This window comes from Branchiostoma floridae, chromosome 3 (assembly GCF_000003815.2).
Source record: "Branchiostoma floridae strain S238N-H82 chromosome 3, Bfl_VNyyK, whole genome shotgun sequence".
Classification (NCBI taxonomy): Eukaryota; Metazoa; Chordata; class Leptocardii; order Amphioxiformes; family Branchiostomatidae; genus Branchiostoma; species Branchiostoma floridae.
This window is the reverse complement of record NC_049981.1, coordinates 27,972,516-27,980,514: the sequence shown is the minus strand read 5'-3', so window position 1 is coordinate 27,980,514 and position 7,999 is coordinate 27,972,516. Positions and strand designations below refer to the sequence as shown.

The window sequence follows — 7,999 nt, the reverse complement described above, 5'->3', positions numbered from 1 at the left end:
CCTGTCAGTCCTGACAAACATGTTACAGGGAAGTCTCGCTTAGCCAGAGAACCACAGCAATAGCCAGAGAACCACAGCAATAGCCAGAGAAACACAGTTTAGCCAGAGAAACACAGCTTAGCCAGAGAACCACAGCAATAGCCAGAGAACCACAGCAATAGCCAGAGAAACATAGTTTAGCCAGAGAAACACAGCTTAGCCAGAGAAACCACAGAATGTTAGATTACTGATGCATCAAGTATCGGGGGTGATACTGTACAAGCATACAGGTCAATTTTTTTTTTCTTTTAGCTTTGGTTGTTATAAAAATGACGAAATATGATTATGACTAACAAAATGGCTACTTGACTGTGATAAGATACTTTCTGAGCTTGGCAAATGAACAAGTAGTGTAAACGAATTTTTTTCTAATTGACCAAGGCTATATGTACTATTTCACTTCATATACATTGAAAACACATTTCCTAGCACTTTTTGATGACCGAATCATAAAGTTTTGTTAGAATAATGTTTTGAATTACCTGTTAAGACATCAATTTGATGGTTGAAGATGAAACCCTTCTGTAGACTTGAAAGTGATTGCCCCGAACTTGAACTTGCACCTTTCTTCCATCTGGTAGTCCCCATGTGGGACTTGAGTTTCTCTGTTCCTCCCAGCTCCAAGTGGCAGGGCAGCAGGGTCACTTCTTGTTTTAATCAACACCTTCAGGTTATGTGCTGCTCCTAATTAGAGAGATGTAGTCGCTTTATAACCTATGAAATAAAATCCACAAGGAGTCTGTATTCTGTAGAGCTGAGATGCTGGCAATATCAGATATTCAGTCAAAGCTGTGGATTGGATCTTGCAATAGACTTGCATATTTGGCTTTATGAAGTGAAAACTTTCAGTGAAAAATCAATTTTGGGTATACATGGTACAATATTTTTGCTAATGAAACATAGACGTGAATGATTCTTAGATGGTTTCCTTTTAAAGTCCTATACAACATTGTCAATAAAGTGTTAGAAGTCTCTAATTTAAATATGACACCTATGCATGTTTTGCATATTTACCTCTCCTCTTTAAATCAGCATATTAGCTAGCCTGCACGCCATCCTACTATGGTAGTTAGTTTTCTGTGGTTCTCATACTTTCCTCTAACCGTAAGTTTGTAAGTGGAGTCTATGGACGCCACAAAAAACTAACTTGCTAGGATGACATCTGTGTTTGAAAGTTATCTAGGGACAAAACTATTAGTATTACATATATACTGATATTCCCAATGATTTATTGTATTCCATTCAAATTCAGAAGGTATTTTTCCCCTTTCTCAATGATGAATGAGACTGAATATGAACTATCCTGACTGGTTTAACCCAGTGCAATGTCCCAGACTGAGGTTAGGAGCTTGAGTGAAATGTGGTACCATGAGGAAACATGTGGGCACCAGCATCCTGACTGCTGCCTCATCCATCCTCCACACAGCCTGACCCAGCTTCCAGACAGGCTACGCTTGGTATGCTGGGGCACAACGCCCCCTTCCAGATGGTCTGCACTTGGCTGGAACTTACAAGGGATAATCCAATCATTTGTCAAGGACATTATTGGGACAAAAATCATTTAAAACCTCCACCACTGTTAGACATTTTGGTGTTTCAGAAAGTCAGAAATATGCATGAATGTGTGTTAGCAAAGCAGGTAAGCAATGTGACGGATTAAATTTCATAGGTCATGGATGAACGTCTTATTGTTTTACAGATATATCAGACACCAAAATCAGACTGTCAGTAGCTTAGGGTCAAATTGACATTCTGTCATGATGCATATGTCAAATGTTTTCTTGTGGTTGCACAATTCTCTGATGTTAAGTTTTGTACATGTCACAGTTTCATCGATTTTAGACTTGCTATCTCCCGTTCTTTTCCCCTTCCTGACTCAATGAACTTGACTTCTCTATCCTTCAGGGTCAGACCCCTGCCTCCCACATACTGTGGTAAAATGGTATCACCCAGAGGACCATTGAGGGCAAGCTAGGTCAGAGTTCTGGTATGTGCTGGCACCTCACCAAAGACCCTTTTTGAAAACCAGCCAACAGAGAAAGTAAATTACTCAGAAAACACCCAGTGCAGTGCCGGGGTAATTTGCTCAACATCAGCGTGTATCAACAGGCAAGTTCATTACAGATACAAGAGATAACAACCTGGACATGGTTCCTGAATAGACATACCACATGCAGAGTAATACACCTTGCAATATGATAAGAATGAATGAATGAATTTTATTGCTCAACAATCGCACAGGGTACAATGTATGGCAACCAATAACAACTAATAGCTATACAGACAATAGTACTAAGAGGCTACATACAAAACAACAAAACATTATCAATAACAGTACAGTTATAAGATGTTTCTTTTTTTAAAAATACTTTACACAGAGATGGTCCCATCATTGATTTCAAGCATCAGCATTTAGCATATAGTGGAAGGGTGTTTGAAGTATGGCAGAAACACTTCTACAGTTACATCTATTGCAAAACTTTAAGTCTGTTAGGTGTAGATTTTTACACATCACACTAACAGTTTTCCTTAAAATGTTTAAAGGGGGAGTATCTCGATCTGAAGTTAAAATACTTAAATGGAGGATAGCACCTTACTTGGCTGTAAACCAGACAGGGTGATTTGTATCTAAGGAATTTGGCTCTCAAAGTGAACAATTAAAAGATGTGTACAAGAATGTGTAGGTGGAGAATATCTGACAGGTTTACAGAGAGAGTTCAGTATTGCCACTTAATGTCCTCTGATGTCCAAACAGTGAAATAGAATCCACATGGTCGTTCACTTGGGTCTACAAACTGTGGCTTAGGCTCTTTGAATACTTGGTATTCTATATTACAACCAGAAAATCATAATTATAAAGAAATTTTTGTTTCAGTCATACTGTACTGGATGTTGCAGTTATGGAATAGTATTGTTTACAGCTTGAACTAGTTATATATCAGAGTATGATTCAATGACACCTGTTGAATAGTGATTTACACTTTACAGGCCTGGGGTAGAATGTCTTTCTCTCATGGATGTCCAGGCTTTGTTTCACAATCTGCAGAAAATGAATAGCTTGAATCAGGCTACACAGATGCACACGTGTATGTCTACAAGAACTGCAATGCCTTTACCTTTGCACTGATCTTTTGGCATCTCTGATTCTGTATGTCACGGCAAGAATGCTATTGATCTGCGGGAGACAAAGGTTGTTGAAGTTATCTTGGACTTGGTGTTGGATGGCTTGTCAGGGCGGCATTCCAGTCTGCTAGATCATCTGGGCTTAATCAAGTGTATAATTGGGTTTTGTGTCACTCTGGGTCAATAGTCAGTAATCCAGTCAGTAAAGGTAGATCTCTATCCATTCGGAACTAAAGGCAGGCCAGGGAAGACTGAACTTGGAAGCACTGAGGTTGGTTTTGTAGTTCTTCTTTTCTGTTATCTGTTAGTCAACTACCCTAACTTACAATGTAGATACGTAGATAGTAAATATTACATAAGAGTTCTTCGCCATGATAATCATAATTATGTAGAAGAAGATTAAGATAAAATCTTTTGTATTACATTTTGAAGGGGGTTATGAGGTCCAACTACAACTACCTGATTTTCAGTTGGTTGGTTGGATGGTTGGTCCACGTACAAAAGCTAGCTCTCAGTATAACTTTAAAATTTATAACTGCTATACTAACTGCTAAGTTATAGATAGCTTTTATGACGTTTGGTTTATGGGTAAGTCTTTAACAATGGCACATGATTCTTCATTCATATGATAAGTATTAAATGTAATCTTCAGAATGAAGGTTCATTATTAAGTATTCTATGCCATGTACATGTACATGTGTGTTTCTTGGATGTAAGCTGATTAGTATGCTGAGACTCCCTCAGCTGTCCCTGTGACACTAATATCCCATCTGTCCAGCCTGGCCCTCTGTAATATTACCTCACCACATACAGGTTTGGTTCATTGTTGGGAGGTAGGGTTTCAACCCAGGCCTGTGTCCAGTGTTGACTGACATCTCCCTGTCCCATTTAGTTCTTTGATGTATCCAAAGGTGTTAAACCTGAGAGGGGACAGGAGATTGCCAACCAGAGATTACATGTAAGAAACACCCCTGGCAGTGTGCGGCTGAATTCCTGGACCGTTATAAGAGATACTGTAAATCGATCGAAGTTCGTAGGGACTCAATTTCGCCTTATAAGGGGAAAGGAGGCGTTTGCAGTGTTTGAAGTTTGCAATTGAAACAATGCCACAGCACAGTAGTCAGATAGGGTATATGTTATCAGTGCGATGAGTCTCCAGTGAGAGCAAACCTCGAAACATAAAACCACTGCAATCATTTCATGAGTTACAGTAGGCAGGGTATTGTGCACCCCCCACCTGGGCTGGCCTACATTAGGTCAAGATGTGAAGAGTTGAAAAGAAAGGGGGACAGGTGGCACTGTTGACAGGTATATTCATGTTGTGAGAATCAGAGTATCAGGTGTAGGCAAATAAGATTGTCTGAAAATGATTAGTGTGGATGCATCGTAGGAGACGCTTTGGACACTTAAGAGCCTGTGGGTAAGTCAAGTGTTACCTGTGACAGGTGTATACCAAGGTGACAAATAGGGTTCATGAACTCAGGAATTTCAGGAATGTGTTTAAGAGCTAATTGTTTCCTTTGAACTGTGTATCCAGTGGCAGGTATACCAGGTATGGTAACTGATCATCGGTGCACACAACTTTGTTTTAATGTCAGATTTTCTTGCTAACTTCTAAGATATCTTGTTTTGGTTTGACAGGATCTAATGTCATTTGTACTTTTTGTGTGCAACCATCCTTTCTGGGTACTTGTAACCATGACTAAGTTGAAGTAGACACTTTGCAACCCCAATGGTGTAACTGTAAGTTGAAGCATCACAAGTTTTGTTTGTAAAGGAGGTTTGACGGCTGGGTTTGTACCCTTAACAAAAAGCAATTATGAGCTCAGTATTCATGGTCATTCATACTAAATAAACAATGGCAACTGCTCTATGAAACAGAAGACAGTGTGGCTAAAATAGCCAGAAGAAGTAGCTGATACTTTTGACAACTACAATAACTGCTTGTTGGTTATTCTTGATATACATGATGTATGTACCGGTACATAATTATGTACTTTGAATTCAGCACTCAAGAAAATCACATCTAGTTTTATTACCTGCTGTGTGAAAGTGAATACATGTTCTTGTTTGGTCTTTGATAGGTCACAACACAGACTGTCACATTTATGTTTGTCCTCCGAAATATCCTGGACTAAAATTGGTAATGAATTCATTCTACGAGTCATAATAGCAACATCACTTCAGTCTGTAGTCCTAAGCCGATGTTGACATTCTGTCTGGATGTTACAAGTGCACATCGCACAGGGCTGAAGTCACGCTAAAGCTACCATCCACAGCCACAGAGTTCAGTTAATTGTGTGTGTACTATATTCTGTTTAGTACTTCAGGGGTTGTGTAAAGGTTGCTGAGCCAAAGGCCACCGTGCGCAGGAGAGGAATGTTTACGACAATGTTTGACATTGCACAGAGTGACCACAAAATGGGAATGTCTGATCTTATTCCTCACTGAGTTTTAGAGGATTTAGATGTATTTTTCAATAAAAAGCTGGTGACTTTGCATCAGTTTTTTTTACATTGTGCGTGTTTAATTTCCTGGAGTAGAAGCCATGTCCCATTCCAATGTCTGCTTGAGCCCCTAGGTATAATCTGTGTGGCTTTTTATAGTGCCCCAGTGCGATATTTTTGGCCCTGTTGAGTTGGCCCTTTCTGGCCAGCTCCTGTGACCCCCTACGCTGCTGGCAAGCTGTACAGCCCTGCAAAGGTACGTGTCCGAGCCTTACAAACCAGATGTGTCGTATTTTTAAAGGTACAAATGTAGTGTCCAAAGATATCGGTGACGTTACAGAGCACTGGTTCTATTTTTGCTGTAATCTGTCTTTCACATTATTGATTTGAGCTGGAGGTTATATCCTGGGAGCGTTCAGGTTTTCCGTAAGGAGGACATGTATGGAATGCTGCACAAATGCCAGGCATTGCTGTGGAATATAGAGCAAACACTCGTCTGCTGCTCTGGTCCTGAACTTCTGTTAACTCCCTGTATATACATCATAAACTGGAGCTATGGCTCAATATAGATATCCTGTTAGTAAGCAGAAGGATATATATTTCTCCTACGATGCTATTCAGGAAGATGAAAGGCATTAGTGTTGTATGCCAACAAGCTTGAAGGTCTGTCCATGTTGATAGATTATAACTGGATTAGTGTCATGATTTCCTGTCATTCTAATTTTAGCTGCTAGACTGAATATTCCGGAATGATGGGGGGTAGACAGACCAGGAATATTTTTTTCTCAGGTTTCGTGTTTTGTCCCTACATCACACCATAGGCTAACACAGTACTTTAGATTTGTGCCACAAAAATTACATGTTAACTTTGTGTGGCACTTGGATTACAGGATTTGTGTATAACACACTTTATTATTCCTGTTACCGGCAACATATGCATGCTCCTTGTTCAATGTACATAGTACATTATAGACTAATAACAATATAACTCAATATTATAGGAATGTTGGCATTTAAACTTAAGATGTATGATCATACAATTGTATTAATATTAATTTCTTTTTTTCTTTAAAGTCATTTCAACACTGAAGAATTATGTTACCTTATCAAGATTGTGTTCATATACATACATGTATATGCTTGTTGGAAAGGTCAATGATCTGGGAAAACTTATTACAGTATCAGAACGGAAGCAGGCATCAACTTTGGCATTGCTGAATTGATAATGGATAGGTTTGGTCCACACAGTGACATCTTCCATTGTCTCCTAATGCCTAATCGGGAAATAGAGTCGATGATGGCCCTGGTTACCATGGTTATTGCCATGGCAACCAATTTCATCCGAGCATTACCAGCTGTCACAACTATTATTATCTTATCGTAGTAGTAATCATTTAAAAGTACTCACGATGGCACTTGGGAAATGATTTTCCTTTCAATTTTGTTTGGGTAGTCAGATTCATAGCTCTTATCGTCTGTCATTTCATTGTTGGCATACACCTTGCCGGCTGTGATTTAGAAGGTTGTTTATTGCCAAAGACTAATGCGAATCTCTTGCGATGCAATTGTCATCATGAGAATAAAAAAAAAATAATCTATGTGTTTGTGGTAGGTGTTCATCAATTCTCTCATGAATTGTTGAAAGCTCAAATAGGATTTTTCCATTCTTACATCATTTTTGTATTTTTTGTGTGTTTTGAATGGTAACAATGGTAAGTGTTCTGGTTATTCGTGCAGCTGATTCTGCCGATTTTTTCAAGCTGCATCAACTGTAATAGAAATACCTCCAACTTCCAAAACATGTTATATATATTGTTTTTGTTCCATAATAATATACGTGTACATTCTTTATTTTTAGCCTTGATAACATGGTACATTCAGTCCAAGACTTGCAAAAGCATACTACGGTAGCTTCTTTTCAACCTAATGTATTGTACCGTATATTCTCGATTAAAGTACGCACTTTTTAAACTTTTCAAAATTCAAAAAGTGTCCCAAGTCATTGCCAAAGTCGGGGTGCGTACTTTATTTGAGGTTGGCTTCCGGACAAAACGGGAAAAGGTGCTGAAATTAGCCTAACCACCTCCTTGGCGTAACACACAGCACACATGGAACGTGTATGGAAACGCACCATTCTTGCCTCCATACAACAGCTTGTGTCTGCAGAAACAAACTCAGAGTACAATGCCACATGGTACTGGATCCCTGCCAAATGACCATGTAATTTTGAAGCCGTGGAGACATCGATTTGGGATGATAAATCTTGAATAAAATGGCTTGTTTACGTGCCGCGCGTGATCGCGTGACTAATCCAAGATGGCGCTGGGGTCATGGAGGTCATTGGGACAGACTACTATTGTATGGGTAGAACTTTTCTGAGCGGTGATTTT

At 39.2% G+C, this 7,999-nt stretch overlaps 1 protein-coding gene across 39 annotated transcripts in view; it reads left to right on the top strand.

The window, feature by feature from the left end:
• LOC118412142 (titin-like) overlaps positions 1-7,999 on the top strand; it is a 78,545-nt gene that overhangs the window by 21,173 nt on the left and 49,373 nt on the right. Inside the window, exon 1 of one of the 39 annotated variants that reach the window (XM_035814831.1) lies at positions 5,762-5,865. The exons of the other annotated variants lie outside the window; for them this stretch is intronic. The gene's annotated coding sequence lies outside the window, so the exon portion shown is untranslated. Of the gene's footprint in view, positions 1-5,761; positions 5,866-7,999 lie in introns of those variants that run through there. 39 annotated transcript variants of the gene reach the window in all.